Here is a 15,337-nt window from a genome sequence, read left to right as displayed (position 1 = left end):
GCCCGCAGAGTGCGAGTGCATGCTACGCTTGTGTGTGTGTGTGTGTGTGTTTGTAACATGTCTTTCTGTCCCCGTCATTCATTCTTCTCCACCTACACAGGAGCACCCTGCGCTGTGGTCCGTGCCCTCTGTGCTCCGCTGTTCCTCATGCATTGTAGATGAGTTTAGCAACAACAGCAGAAGCTCCGTCTCTATGCAGCCTCCTGCTTCCCACACTGCCGTGTTGTGCGGCACGACGATTGAATGTCTTCTGTCTTTGCAGAACTTGTCTCAGAGATCGCACATTCACTGAGCCCCACACTAAGCAGAATGGGCAGAATGAGCGCTGACGGTGTTCCCTCTATCTTTCTACAACACTCTCACAACTCAACGGACTTCCTTGGTGTTCCTTTCATGCGTGCACTGATCAGCCTTCAGGAGCCTGCTTGAAATAGATATATAAGTGGATAGCGGTGAGCTCTAACTACAGTGTAATGCCTATTAAAGTGTGTCGGATCACTGAATGATAAGTAGTCTCACTTTCAGGGCGATGTTACCCGCTGACTTCACGCCACTGATCGGTGGAAGCTGCAATTAGAAATGTGGCAGAGTTGATGGTATTTGCGATATGTTTTCTATCACCCCGAGAACATTTTGTGAAAAAAAATAAATAAATCATTATTAATAGTCATCATAATATGATCTAAGATCAGTTATCAGGAATGCAGCATAAACACAATTCCAGGCGATATTTAGTCTCGCAACTTGATATGATTGATTGATGGTCGATACGGTGCATTGACTAGCTCAAAGGAAGTAGGAGTTGCAAAAAAAAAAAAACGGTGCAGCCAGAAGCGGAGCCAGAGAACACTACAGCGATCGAAAGGAGGAGGATGGAGAGATTCTGAAAGGTTAATGCAAGCGCACCACTCGGGGGAGATCTTGTTTTGGCTCTACAGTAGGTGTGTACACCGGCAGCAGGATACTATGGTGAGTGTTGCTTGGAGTAACAGATTGAGATATGCTTGGCTGCCTCTAGCTCATGCTTGGGTCAACATGGTTGCCCAAAGGCGGCGGTTTTCAACATTATATTCTCCTACGGCGTGAACGACTAGAGAGTCCACAGACCGTGAGGACAGTGGAGTCTGGTTCGTCATAGCCCTGCCAAATAGCTGTTAGCTGCCCGCCCGGGCCAGTGTTGCCTTCGGTTAAACAGAATGAGAAAACTAGGGTTTGGTAAGTGTTGTGTTATGTCTGTCTGTGTTTACAAAGTTTCCTATCGGATACGCATTGCTTGGCTCAGTGGGTCATGGATGGCTGCATGATGACGAGAGTTCAGAAATGGGTCATAACAAAACACGCTGCGTATCGGTCACAGATGAATGCACTGTACCTCCTCTCCTCTCCCCTCTGGAATAAGGTAATATAAGGAGGCACTTCAGGTGAAGATGTGACACAGTATCGTGAGGTCTCATGCAGTGCATGTGCTTTACATAGGGGCCCAAGTCGGACTGCATAAGGTCATGTACGCCTTGTGTATACACACACTATCAGTACACTTTACAGATTTGTTTTTATATATTTATTTTTTGTGCGCGATCTTAAATATCTTGTGTGGCAATTAACACATGATCTAATGAATAAGAAACATATTACATAGGCTTTAAATACTGTAATAAGAAAGTACATGAGGTGGAATAAAAGCACCTAACTGGAGCATGAAGGAAAGACTGCTGTTAGAAGACAACGTACAATGTCGAGGTAACTGCAGCGTCTTCAATTAGTCTGTTAAAGGTCCAGATTACATAATGTTCGTCATGACCAATGATATTTAGTTCATTCATTCTAAACATGTCTCTGAAGGTGTTTGCTCAGCCTTTGTCTATTGAACCAACTTAAGAGACCTCTCCAGCTCTCCAAAATGTACTTCTAGTAGTTTGAGCAATAAACCCAGAGTACATTTAGGCTTTCCCCTGTTTATACCAGTCTAGAAACTAGACTCTATCTATATCAAAAAAAAAATATGCTTCATTCAAATATTGAGTTTCTTATGGGCCCTGACTTTATCGTAATCTCACGCCAGTCTCCTGAAACAATGCAACACTTGATGTGGCTACAGGGTTAGGGTTATGTCTACACGGCATACCAAACAAATGTTCATGTGAGTTTTGGTGAACTGGTGGCACAGATGACCAACACAAAACATCAAATGTAAATACAAATCAAATCAGTTTTTGATCTTACATGTGTCTATTCAGAAGCATCATGTCCACCATTCAAGTTGGGGGGGGGATACGTGCCCCACCAGTTTTTTTTTTTGTATCTGGATTTATTTCACATTTCTATTTTTTTTACTATTCTTTTCATAGTATGCGATTATGATCATTTGCCATTATGAGTCAAACGTAGCCTATTATTGTAATTATGTCATAGATCATACCTCAGTCATTTACACATCCCCTCTCTCTCTATGGTATTGGTTTCTCCCTAAAGTTTCAGGATGACATCGGTTTGCAGCAGCAGCAGGTGCACCGGCGCACAGCGCTCTGCTGCGCATCAGTGCTGGAGGAGATGTCGGCGACAGCTTAACAGTTTCCCGTCGTTCTTTAAAAAACAACGTCAGAAAGACCCAGCCCAGTCCTCAGTCAGGAGGTTGATAGTGCAAGAGGTAGTTTATCTTAGGTGAGTATTACAGTGATCAATCAATACAATATGTAGATTTAATTTACAGATTTGTTCCCTTTTTCATATGACCATTTCACACCAATCAAGGGATGATGGTGATGATGATGATTAGCAGGCAGTTAAAGTTGCTGATGTGTGTGTGGTCTGGTTTTATTATATATGTTCTCTAAATTAATTTGAATTGTGGATATATTCTATTTATGCCCCTCAGATGTTTGGGTGAAGCAGACAAGATTTAACTCTTTAAAAAGTGTCAGCAGTGTAGCAGCTGCTGTTGTGTAAGTGTCATTTTCAACAACAAAGCAAGCGCAAATAATTGACGTGTAAATCTCTAAACAGATTTACAGTATTAACCACAACACAAAGTGGGAGATTACTGAGCTACAAAAAACTGATTTAGTGAAGTTTAAAAATAATCCTACACAAAGAAAACCGCATCATTGTTTTCTTTTATTATTGTTCTGAGGAACCCCAGAATTTGACATTTTGGCATTACTGCCTTGTGTCTGTTAGCATCTAGCCAATGTATTCTTCAGTGTGTCTGGTTGTTTCTCATTAAGGATGTTGCCAAGCAGGGAGACCAAGAAGCCTGAGATATTCTGACACCATGCTCGGTCACGTTGTGATCTGGCTCTGCAAATCAGTGAAACAACGCACCGATTGAAGCCCCTGTCTGTGCTCAAACACTGAGCAAGCTGGACATCTGTTCAATTAAGCACATTCAAATGATTTTGTTGCACCCACTACTCACCCGAGTAACACCATCTCCCTTGATGATCCCTTCAAAATGGAAGCGGAACTGTCAGATAGCTTTCCCAATTATTACTCGCATGCAACTTGCAGCCTTGGTTTTATTTATTTCCTTCTAGCTTTTTCGACTCGGCGGTCTCATCTCGTTTGATCTCTTTGATGTTTATTAATACACAGGTTTTTTTGGGTTATTTTTGTTTTACATTGGGCAACTGATGGGTACACTAGATGTATCATAAGGTTTTGGGTGTATGCAGGAAAGAGTTTAAAAAACAAGTAAGCATCGTACTGTAAGTCACAAACAGATACACTCCTGCATTTGCATATTCATCACTTCTAAGTGCAGTAAAAACAAATTGTTAATTATTTTAATGGGAAAGGGATTTTTTGCTTACGTGGAAAATTCTGCTGATATCGACTATGCGATGCAGATGTGAAGCTAGTAAGTGGACCTCGAGTTAAGATTTGTGTGTCTGTTGTAAATAGTCCATAAATGCAATGCCGTCAATGATCACACGGTTGCTGTCCACAGATTACACAAATACTAAGACACACCAAAAGTCTTCCTCAATTCCACGATTTTGTGCCACCTCGATTTTGTTTCCTCGCCTCACGACTTAGTCCCGCCCATGAGCGATGTCAGTGGAGGAGGTGTAGTGGAGATGCGTAGAGAGAGGAGTCGGGGCAATGGGCATTCAACAAATGAGACGTCCTCGCCTCTGAGCCGTCATTTTAAAGCAATCTCAATTAAATATGATGTATGGCACCGCTGCATCAGCTGTCCGTTGTTCTCTTATACCTCTGTATTATATCATCTCTCTCAGATGAGCAGAACGCCGTTCACGACAACTTGTATAGTTACTATGAATTAATTTCACAACGTGGCATAATGTGACAAGAATGTTCAGATGAATATAGAAAGGCCTATATACATATGTCAGCCTTTATGTATTGTGTGAAGCACGACATAGTTGTATGAAAAGCACTTTACAAATAACGAGTTATATATTACAGTGTATGATAGTGAGAATATATACAACTATGTCTATATATATATATATATATATATATATATATATATATATATATATATGACAATAAGACTTTGGCAAAGGATACACTTGTTACCTCGCTTCAAGCATCCTTGATCCTCGCTAGATGCATTTTAGGAATTGGGACGTCCTTCAAGATAGAGCGCTGAGATCGGTTTTCTGGGTCACAGTGAGGAGCGAGGAATTGAGGAGGCACAAAATCAGGGTTTAAAAAAGTGTTTAAATGAATGCTCACATAAGAAGTGTGCAGAATCTGTCCTCTCTCTCTCTCTCTCTCTCTCTCTCTTTTTTTAGTTTTGTTTTTCCAAAGCTGAGCAGGACCCTCCTCTCCTCCTCTGTGCGGTTATTGTGTCTCCCTCACCTTCCATTTTCATTTCGTCGGAGATGTCGATCAGTGGGTTCTGTTGTTGCCTTCACATTTGCAGCGTGACCAGCCTCTGCTGTCACCGGAGGATACGAAAAGGAACACCCATGAATAATTTACGCCGAGCAGGAATATGTAAACGGGTAAACAGGCACAAGAAACAAAATGCAAACAATTGCAGCGGCTCGCATGAATTAATTGCTCGACCGAGTCCCGTGTTCTCCTTGTTGGAGCTCCGTGTTCTTCATGACTGATTCAGGGTCAGCAGGCCGTGAGGATGTTTTCTGTAGCTGGATAAGCGAGTGAACTAATGTTGGGTTCGGCTGCCGTGGGAGCAAAATTGCGTTACAATTTCATGCATTTGTTTGCTGAAGTGTTATGTTATAATTTATTTTACTTAGCTGAATAGTAGCACATACTGGTGTTCTGTCTCGCATGCTCCACCATGGCAGCGGTATTAAATTAGCATCTTGCACCACAAAAAGTAAGTAATTGCCAAGTATTACTGTAATTAGACTGTTCATTAGAGAGACGCTGACTCGGCGGTTTCCCTCTTCAGTACCATGAGAGTACATTCTTGTGTAATGAGGTTATTGTGTGCTATTATTTTATTCAATTACTTTGAAACATCTGTTAAAGAATCCCGTAAGTGAATGAATCCATTGAACTAATGCAATCGGTGCAAACTGAATGACGTGGGCTGCTGTCGCATGTGGCACGTCGACTCGTGTAGAGAGGTGAAAAGAGAAAGTTCTTATCACCGGTAACCAGCAGATGATGTGCTGAAGTAACTGTCGGAGTGGAGGGCAGAGGAGAGGGAGATGGCAGAGTGACAGAGTGGCCCCATTTGAGACTGTCACCGGGTCCCGGGAGTCACGACACCAACCCAAGACGAATCGAGGCCCAGCTGGCTGCCTGGCCGGCTCGTATACCTTGCCTGATCATAAATAGCCAGGGCCCCAGTGCAGGGTGGAGGTGGTTTGTCATCAGGCCTGGCCCCAGCCGGGGCACCGATTCCCCGACGAGAAGGGAATTTATCACTGTAAGACAAGACAAGATAAGACAAGGCTATTATTGCTTCTGTCCTCCTCCTTCTCCTCTCCCCCTCTGCTTGTGTGGAACACATAACCTCTTCCTTTTCTTCTGAGTTTCCCCCGCTCCCTTGTTCCCCCTTTCTCTGTCCTCCTTTCCCTCCTCTTGTCTTCTTTTATCTTGTGTTCTCACGCTGTAACCCTTTACCACCACTGCTTTTTTTTTTTTTCTTTTTCCCCCCCGTCCATATACTTCCTCCTCTATCTCTCTTTCTCTCGGCGATATTATCAGGAAAGTAATGACTCCGAGGGACGATCGTAATCAGATACTCGGTAGAGGATAATGACCAACAATATTCATGTATTAAACGCTGCTGCCGCATCAGATGGCTTCAGAGAGAGATTGAGATGTAAAGGGAGAGAATAGGAAGAAAAGATTAAGGGTGTGTAGGAAGTGCAAGTGAGACGGCAAAGATTGCGATGGTGAGAGAAGAAAGGGAAATGGAGGAGGGTGTTTGTGAGGTTAGACAAAAAGGGAGAGAGATGGTAAACAGAGTGAGGTTATTTAGGGGTCAGTCGTGTCTCAAGTGTTTTGCGGTTTCTGAAATACAATTTGTCTCCGTCTTTTTGTGAGGCGTAGCTAAACTCTCCATTTCCCTCCTCCCTGTCTCTCTCTCTCCTTTTTCCTTTTTCTGACACCTCTGTGCCTCCTCTTCTTGTTGCTCCCACAAGAAAACGTTGCTTTGCTCTGTCATTTTTATTTTATTCCTGGCTCACAGAGCTCGCTGCCACGAGACTCGCAGGCCGGGCCTCGACTCTCGAGTTTATCTAGTTCCGTTGGATGCCGGCTCGGTGCCGGCTCCTCTCTCCCTACGCGGCAGGCTCAGCTGTCAGGACCGCAGAAGATGGATGAATTACCGTAGAGAGGTCTCCTCCAGCCCTCTCCCCTCATTTAGATGCTCTGTTCGGTTCCGACTCGCTCCAACGTTGCGACAGCGCGTTAGCCCGGCACCAAGGCCCCTTTTTGTTTCTTTGTTTACAAATGTATGCTAATGAGCGCAGGAAGTGTGCAACCCATGCACGCTCCCTCTAATTCCTTCCCCAGTGACACATCAGCTGTGACAGTTGTGGCGCTGCAGCGGCTCAGAGTAGCCTTCTTACCTCCTCCGCTGTGATTGGAGGAGCTGCCTCTGGGTGTCACTGGCCACTGTGGGGATTGGTTAGTGAAGCGTGTGTGCATACAGTATGCATCTCTGTACACTTTCTCGTATAGGGGCGTAATTAACCCTCTGGAGACGTGTTTGGCCTTTATGAATATGCCCTGATACTCACTCGAGGCATCTTGCATTTGTTGTAAACCACATAGAGCAGTAAAGTCCATCAACCTCGGTCGCCGTTGTTCGTCTCTCTCTCTGCGAGCGGCTGCTCTATCTTCCTCTCGTTCTGTCTCGCTCTCCGGCTCTGTAGCTTCGTCCTGTGCCTCCTTTATTGTGATATCTTGTTGCCGTCGCCCATGATTGAAATGTTTCTCTTTTGCATTCGTGGCAACTTAGGGTGGGGCCAAAGCAGACCTTACAGGCCTCTAGACAGCCAGTGAAGTTCGCAGAGGCTTCGGGCACGAAGCGGCAGGAGGAGATGGGGAGAGGCAGACAGCCATTTAGAGGGGAGCAGGGCGAGAGGGCTGGCAGGTTGCAGAGGGATCAGGCTGTTTTGTTCCACAGCCTATGGCCAAATACCAACTAGACAGGAGATTGACAGAAAGACATCAGCTTTTTTTTTCTTTTTTTGTTTGCCAATATGACCTCAATTGCCAGTTAACTAACTCCTAAAAAGATCTATCCCTGGTATCTGGTATATCTGGTATATATATTCTTAAGAAATGCTGTATAATGCACATTGCTTGCCATATTTTAGACTAACGCAGCTGTAGGGATTCACCTCCTAGGCCTTGTTCAGCTGCCGATGGTGAGTTAAGTGTAAAAAACCCTCAAGAGCAGATACTATTGCGTGTTAAAGTTTTTAAGTAGAGAGCAAGTGGGATACGAACCTCATCGGGGCCCAGATGGCCAAGAGATGAGCAGGAGGCACTTCCTGCCTTTCACAGCCTTTTTTGATTATGGATGTAATCTATTGACTTCTTAATGGCACTCTTCCCATTTCCACACTTCGGTAAGTGGAGCTAGATATGCATGAATGAAAGGCCAGCGGCCATTTCTTATTTGTTCACATACCACTGTAGATGTTAGGAACATGCAGCACACTGCCTTTTAATTCTGAAAGCAGTGCACCTCACTCTGATCCCAAGTGTTGTACATTTCCACACTCAGCTGCTCTGCGATGCAAATGTTAAAACGGATTCTGTTCATTAGATTTGCTTGAAAACAACACGCTCTCAGTATCAGTGTTTTGCATGTATGTGCTTGTGAGTTTGTGTGTCCGTGTAGCCTAAAACGGCAATAGGGTCATTCCATTTTCTCCCGGCTGTCCGTTAATCTTTGAGTGCATTGGGCCTTTTGCGCTCAGATTTTGTGTTTGTCTCCATCCAAAGCATTTTGTGATGTGAATTTTCCTAAGTGGTGGCTTTAGTGAGCTGCTGTGGAGTTCAAAACATTACCAGAGCTTAGAGGAGAGAGTAGAAGAGAGGAGGAGAGTGGGACCTCGTTGACCCTGACCCATATCACAGCACATTAAGCATCTCTGCAATCCCTCTTTCTCTCTGCCCTGCACACCCCTCGCTCTCTCTCTCTCTCTCTCGCTCTCTCGCTCTCTCTCGCTCTCTCTCGCTCTCTCGCTCTCTCTTACTGCTCCGCTCTCTTCTCGCTGTCTCTCTCCTGTCTTTCCTTGCCCCTCTCTGTCACAGTCCCTTTGTCTCCATTTATCTCATCTCCAAAGCCTTGTTATCTTGTTATTTTTTTAAATGCACTCTCGCTTTCCTTAGAAGACCGTGTTGTTAGAGCCAAACTAAAGGCCAGGGAGTACTCAGAACCGGGGGCCTATACATCAGTTTCACAGCAGCCCTCCACTCTGCTTCATTACTGACTGGCTAATGGCACAGATCAGTGCAGTTTATTTGCTATAATTAGCGAGCTCCATTTGGACCGCGCAGCCCCAGCGAAGCCTGCTACACTTGTGCTGCCCCCTGCCACGCCACCCTGCCAATGTGTGCGCACAAACGCTTCACTGTTGTGCCATTAAGAACCTCTACCGGCCCATCAGCTTGACATCCTCCGCTGCCTTGTGTCAACCGTGCCTTATAATGTCATGACTGATTGCCGAGCAAAAAGCCATGAGCCTTGTAAAACTTTATAAGCGCTGCACTCTGTTAAAAAAAAAAAAAAGAAAAAAAAAAATAGAAAGTAGTGGTGTATTGAAAATGGATTGCAGGGATAGAGGGGGAATGAGCAAGTGACTAAGTCAATCAGTTAATGGCTGACTGAGTAATGAGTGCTTGAGTGAGTGAACATGCGAGCAGCCGGGAAATGGCAGGCTCTCACCCTGTGGTTACACCCTCTTCTTTACTCCTCTCTTACCCCCCGTCCCCCCCCCTCTTGACTTGCAGTTTAATCTCCTACCCCGTACCCTCTCGCGTTCTAAACCCTTGCACCCTGTCCCCCTCTTGCTTAATCTCCCAGTCTGTCTCCCACTCTTGTGTTCTGAAAAGCCTCTTGTTTCGTGGTCCTGTGCAATTTTAATCTTGTTCCCCCCCGATGGAGGGAGAGGAGGCGCCAGGCGTATTTAACGTTCTCTCACGTTGCCGGTGCTAGCTCGAGTACAGCCCACGTCACTGAGCTGGAGTCGCAGTGTACTCATTGAGTAAAGGAGATCTACCCCGCCAATAATTCCCAACAGAGCGTGCTGTTGCCATGCACTTGTAACTCTTTTGTCTGCTTATCCTTCCAAACCTTCATTCCTCGCTTGTCGCTTCTCACAAGTTTCAGTTCCTATCTGTCATTTCCAATCACCTACTTCATTTCGGTAAACTTGCTCAGTGATGCAAATGGCCAACTCCTCCAAACCAGTAAGGCAAGGTCGAGAGGTTCCTTTGCTGTTGAACTGCACATTAAACCAGGCATGGAGTATAAGCTAAGCGACTTTGGTTGACGTATGTTTGCCGCGGTGCCAGAGCTCGTTGTTCCAGCGTCACAGCTAGCCTCCTGGGATTTAAGTGTGATGAAGAAAGAGAAAATGTGCAGTGGGCTGCACTTAAGCAGGCAGAACCATCTCGGCAGTGAGGTCGGTCAGCAGGCAGATGGCTGACTAGTATGCACCGGCTCAGTAAAACGGTGCTTGGCAGACAGACAGGCGTGTGCGTGAATCAAGTTCCTCAAACCAGCAACAGCAGAAGACCATGCCGGGTCCCACTGTTGTCAGCTAAGAGAAACGGAAGAGAAGGCTGCAGCGCCCGTCACGTGATCAGCAACTGTAACGATCAAGCGTAATACTTTCACCTCCTCTAATGCATCGTGATTGTTGGTGTGACGTGCAAGCAGCAGGGTGAGAATTCGAAGTATACGGCATCATCCATCGGCCCGGCCTTGTGTCAAAGAAACAGGCTAGTGGTAGCTGCGTGGGAGTATTTTCTTCCACAAATTAGGCCCCATGATACCAAATGTTGAGCTTCATTTGAATGCCAGAGTCCACTAAGGCATTGTTACTGACCAGTAATCCCTTTTCACATGGCTCGCTCCAGCAAGGATAGCGACACAACTACCCTCTTTGTTATCTCAAAAGGACCTCAGTGTGCTCCACTAGTCTGGGACTTAATCCAATAAAGCATCTTTTGGGATGAGATTGAATGATAGGGTCATTATGAAGCCGTTGCTAAATACATCTGTTGCAAGCTCAAGATGCTACTCATCAAGCAAATAAGAATAAGTTTCCAGCGCCTCCTAAAATATTTAGTCGCTTGTTTTGTTTCTGTCAAATATCAGATCACTTCCCAATATGACAATAGGTCGACAAAGATAATCAACAATCATTTCTATAATCAATTATTAATCATTCAGAAATTACATTTTGCATCTTAAGCTTCTAAAATGTGAAGATCATTGTTTGTTTTATATAATTGAATATGTTTTAGTTCGGGGTTACCGGGCGGATTAAAACATCACTTTGGGCTCCGGGAACATGTTATGAGTGCTTCTACATTTGGAATAGTGAAAACGTTTTTATAAACTCAATCGTCAATGATTCATTGAAAACCTGATCGATCGATTGATCAAAAACAAACACATATATGTTGACCTTCTCTGTGTATCTGTAACCATGAAGCATATTTATATGCTTTTTTTTTTTTTGTGGTCAGAAATCAAGGTCACTGTGACCGTAACTCAAGAATTGATCTGGTAATTATGACAATTTAACACAAATGTAAAAATGATGAAGTGACGACGTGGACAGACATGGATGTCAACTGCAACTTGACTGGTTGGCAGAGGCGTACAAGCGCGAGGAGATAATTCCAGTGTTTCCCGCTGCGTTCTGTCGCTAGTCCTCCATTGTCCTTGAGTAGTAAGTGGGCTCGACTGTGCCTTTTTTCAGAGGAGACCATGTAGCAACCACTCTTGAGATAACACTGGCAAATGAATTGTGATAATGACCGTTGGCGTTGTTGTGTAACCACTGCGAGCTGCTGTATTTGACTTTGTGCTATTATTTCTCATGTTTAGCGGAGGGCTAATACATGGCACAGATCCCGAGGGCTCCCAAACACATTATTGTAATCATCTAATTTGTTATGACTGGACTCTTCTCACAAAAGTTCAAACTAAACTCTCCTAGCTAACCACCTCCAGTTTTTTTTTCTCTGTTATACTGTTGAGTCTTCTCCTCTTTTCTCATCGGACTGCCCTTCATTGCTGTTTTGTAGCTCCTGCTGCGCTCACTTCTTTGATTGTGTTATTAGCATTCTGCTGGATCACCATTCTGTCTTTCACTTCACATACCCAGTGCTTGTTGTCAGTCTTGTTCAAGGATAAAACGAGATGCAGATATAAGCGCACACACACACACACACACACACACACACACACATACACATCGTATGCATATATATACGCACAAATGCACTGAGACACGTGTATAAGCTCGTACAGCGCAGATGAGAGCTCCGACAACTGCAGTTCGCTGAAAGCTATAGAGTTTAGAATATCATTAGTTTTAAAAGGGCAGCCAGACAAGGTGAAGTTATTACTCATTTCTCAAAAGTAGAGGAAGCTGGAGAAAGTTCCCTCCAAGCCTTGTCTCTATCTACAGATTACACCCACATCAACCTTGGATAAGACTCCTGTTTATTGTGGTTCTTAGTATACTCTGTCACAGGCTTACCGCTCTCTATCTCTGTCCTCTGGAGGTTACAGAAGTCGCTCTCCTCCATCTTATCTGCACAGTAAATAGAGTTGTAGTTTTAGTAGCGGGGGGGCATGAACAGATTAGGTAGAATATAAGAGTGGAGGCTCCTAAATGATTAGTATTCCGCCTGGTCTCCTGTGGGTGGCGGTGCTCGTAGTCGATTGGCTTCCATTAACCTGCCAGTCTGCTTTTCATTACTTCATTAGAGACCGCGTGGAGTCAGTCCCAGTCCAGGGCACCGGGACTGACTCGGGGGGTGTGTGTGTGTGTGTGTGTGTGTGTGTGTGTGTGTGTGTGTATGTGTGTGTGTGTGTGTGTGTGTGTGTGTGTGTGTGTGTGTGTGTGTGAGATGCCAGCGGTGAGTCCTGTTCTTTCAGTCCTTTTTAAGTTTGTGTAGGTAGGCAAATGAAAGCAATGCATGCTGTTTACCAAGGAGCACAGCAGTGCCGGCGACCTCATGGTTTGTTTGGCTGATTCACCACCACGCGGCACCATTTGATTGGTTCGTCAAAACTCTTATTTCCACATTATTTATGACTCATTCAAAGTCATCTGACAAACCGTTTGCTCATGAGCATGATGCATACATCTAGTCGCACACTCCTATAGTCCTACATATTTAAACTTGTCTTTTTAAGACTGTTAAAGAGTTGCCAAGGAATATGTTGGCAAAGAATGTTTGAACATTTGTACATGCACACGCACACACTACAAGTGCTTTGCCGTTCTCATTATCTTCCCCTTTTGGGATTGTTGAAGAATTTATTAGAAGAATATATTAGCAGTGACTGTTCTTTCTTGTTTTCAAACATTTATGCATATAAAGGGACTCTGCAAATGGGGACACTAATGATTTAAATGTAACTATAAGGATATAAATAGCAGCGGAAAGTTAGGTACACGTTACACATAGGGTGCAGAGATTCGTACTCTTAGCGCGTATTTAGAAGTCTTATTTCCTCAGGAAAGAAGTTCACTCAAACATTATTCTCCTCCGACTTCAAAAGACAGCGCTGGAGGGGCTTGAAGAAGAGGAGAAATGATTTGAAAGTGAATTCTTTGTTGAAAGTTTGCCTCCCGAATGTTGGTCGACTGCTTTCTGTCATCCGGATGCTTCCACAGGTGAATTTCTTTCCGTCAAATTCTCACGCTATTGATCTTTTATCTGTTTGTTGAGGGTATCAAAGAAAGCTCAGGTTGTATGCGACTGTCAGTTTGGCCATCCATGCTGCTTGAATACTTCTCCTACATAAATACAATGCATTCCTATCACTTTCACAGGTTGTTGTCTCTGTTTTGAGGTTCAAAGCTGTCCCTTACCACTGTCATCATTTCATATTGTAGGGGATCACTTGCATGAAGCCAAGGGGAATCTCACCTGCAGCTCCCTGGAGCATTGCCTGCTCATAATAGTCTCAGATAAGTGGTTGAAGGTAAATGTGCTGCCAGTTGAGTCGTGCAGCGTTTACTCGGGGGAAGAACAAAAAAATAAACAGCAAAACTAGCAAAAAATGAATCGCAAATGAACAAAGAAATGGATTTGCCATTTATTTTCCATTTGGGTGATTTTAGGTAATCTGTCATATTCTAATTACAGTTTCATATCTTTGTTTTGACATGTCCACGGATGCATTATTTATGAAATTTAAATGGGAGAGCATGCTGAACATTCACACTTTTATTTATTTTTTTTACTGAGGAACAAATGCAGCTACTGAATTGTATTGTTGTAAGATCAACACTTGGGAGTTGAAGTGTCCTGCTATTTTTGGCTCAACAATGGCAGGAAAGTCAGGCTTGAAGTGAGACCAAGTTGAGCACGGCTACTCTTTGGTGTTTGCTCTTTGATCCGGGGAGCTTTGATCGACCCCGGAGGACGTACTTAGACTCTCCATGTCGAGTTGGACTTCGGAGTGACGGTTATAACAGCACGGTTCCTGTAGCTTGACATGGAAAGCTTCCTTCACTTCCATTGCTTGTTTTTCTTTTTTCTTTTCTTTTTAGGATAACATTTCCACTGCACTTTTTCTCGAGCGGGCAAGAGTCAGAAAACATACAACCCAACGTACCCTTCACACAATCGAGAGAGAAAGATGGTAATACGGTTAGAGGGATGCATTGTGAACATAGCGAGTTTCTCCTCTGTTAAGTAGAAGGAGATGATTTTTTTTTTTTTAGATCAAAGCAGTTGCTTTGGAATCAGGGAAATGGCGACGGGAGTGGAGGAGGGAGACGTGATAGGCCGAGATGATATCCAAACAAATGATGAAAAGAAATCCTGATCATAGATTATGTCTGCTAGAGACTTCATCATTGTGCGTAAGGAAAACGTTCCTTGTTGCTACATTTTCATTTGTGTCTCTACTGTCTATCGCTTTGCGGTGAATGATGTTTGAGCATGCACCTAATCTGTCTTTCTTCTTCCTCTTGACTGCATCAATCCCCCTGCAGCCCAACCCTGCCCCACACACACACGTACACACACACACACCACTGACCATCTAATTCAGCCCACTCAGACTCATTGTTAAGGGGACATATTGGAAAACCATTAGCTCTCATTATGCTTTATAGCCACTCGTTCTCCCCATTCTGTCTTTTAATCACCGTGTGTGTGTGTGTGTGTGTGTGTGCGCACGCCCTTCTGTGCGCGTGGTAGTATGCATGTGCGTACACTACAGCCAACCCCCCGCTCGGCAGACAGTAATGAACCACTTTCACTGTAATGCATTTGGGTCACCACACCCCACCCCCTCTTGCTTTTTATGGGGGAGTCAATGGCTCAGACGCCACCTTTTATGGCAGCCCATCCGAGCTGCTGCAATGTTGTGCATTCGTGAGCCATGTCAGCCATATGGGATTGAATGCTGTGCAATAGAAATAAAAAGAGATTGGAGTGAATGGGGTATGGATTCCCTTTTATATGAACTCCTCGTAGAGGTAGAAACCCTCGTAGGAAACCTCACGAGTCTCCCTTCGCTCCTTGTAACTCCAAATAACCAGCCTCTCATAAAGTGCTGAATATCCTGTTACTGCTCTCTATTGAATTGTGCTCCGGTTTGATCATCCAGGAAAAGCGTGTGTGTGTGTGTGTGTGTGTGTGTGTGTGTGTGTGTGTGTGTGTG

General features: G+C 44.3%; 1 protein-coding gene across 2 annotated transcripts in view; it reads left to right on the top strand.

The window, feature by feature from the left end:
- The window catches only part of b4galnt4a (beta-1,4-N-acetyl-galactosaminyl transferase 4a), a 137,376-nt gene that overhangs the window by 44,719 nt on the left and 77,320 nt on the right, over positions 1–15,337 (top strand). The gene's annotated exons all lie outside the window — the stretch shown is intronic.

Source organism: Anarrhichthys ocellatus, unplaced genomic scaffold (assembly GCF_004355925.1).
Source record: "Anarrhichthys ocellatus isolate YVR2014 unplaced genomic scaffold, GSC_Weel_1.0 scaffold2, whole genome shotgun sequence".
Classification (NCBI taxonomy): Eukaryota; Metazoa; Chordata; class Actinopteri; order Perciformes; family Anarhichadidae; genus Anarrhichthys; species Anarrhichthys ocellatus.
The sequence above is the reverse complement of the archived record's forward strand: the minus strand, read 5'-3'. Positions and strand labels throughout refer to the sequence as shown.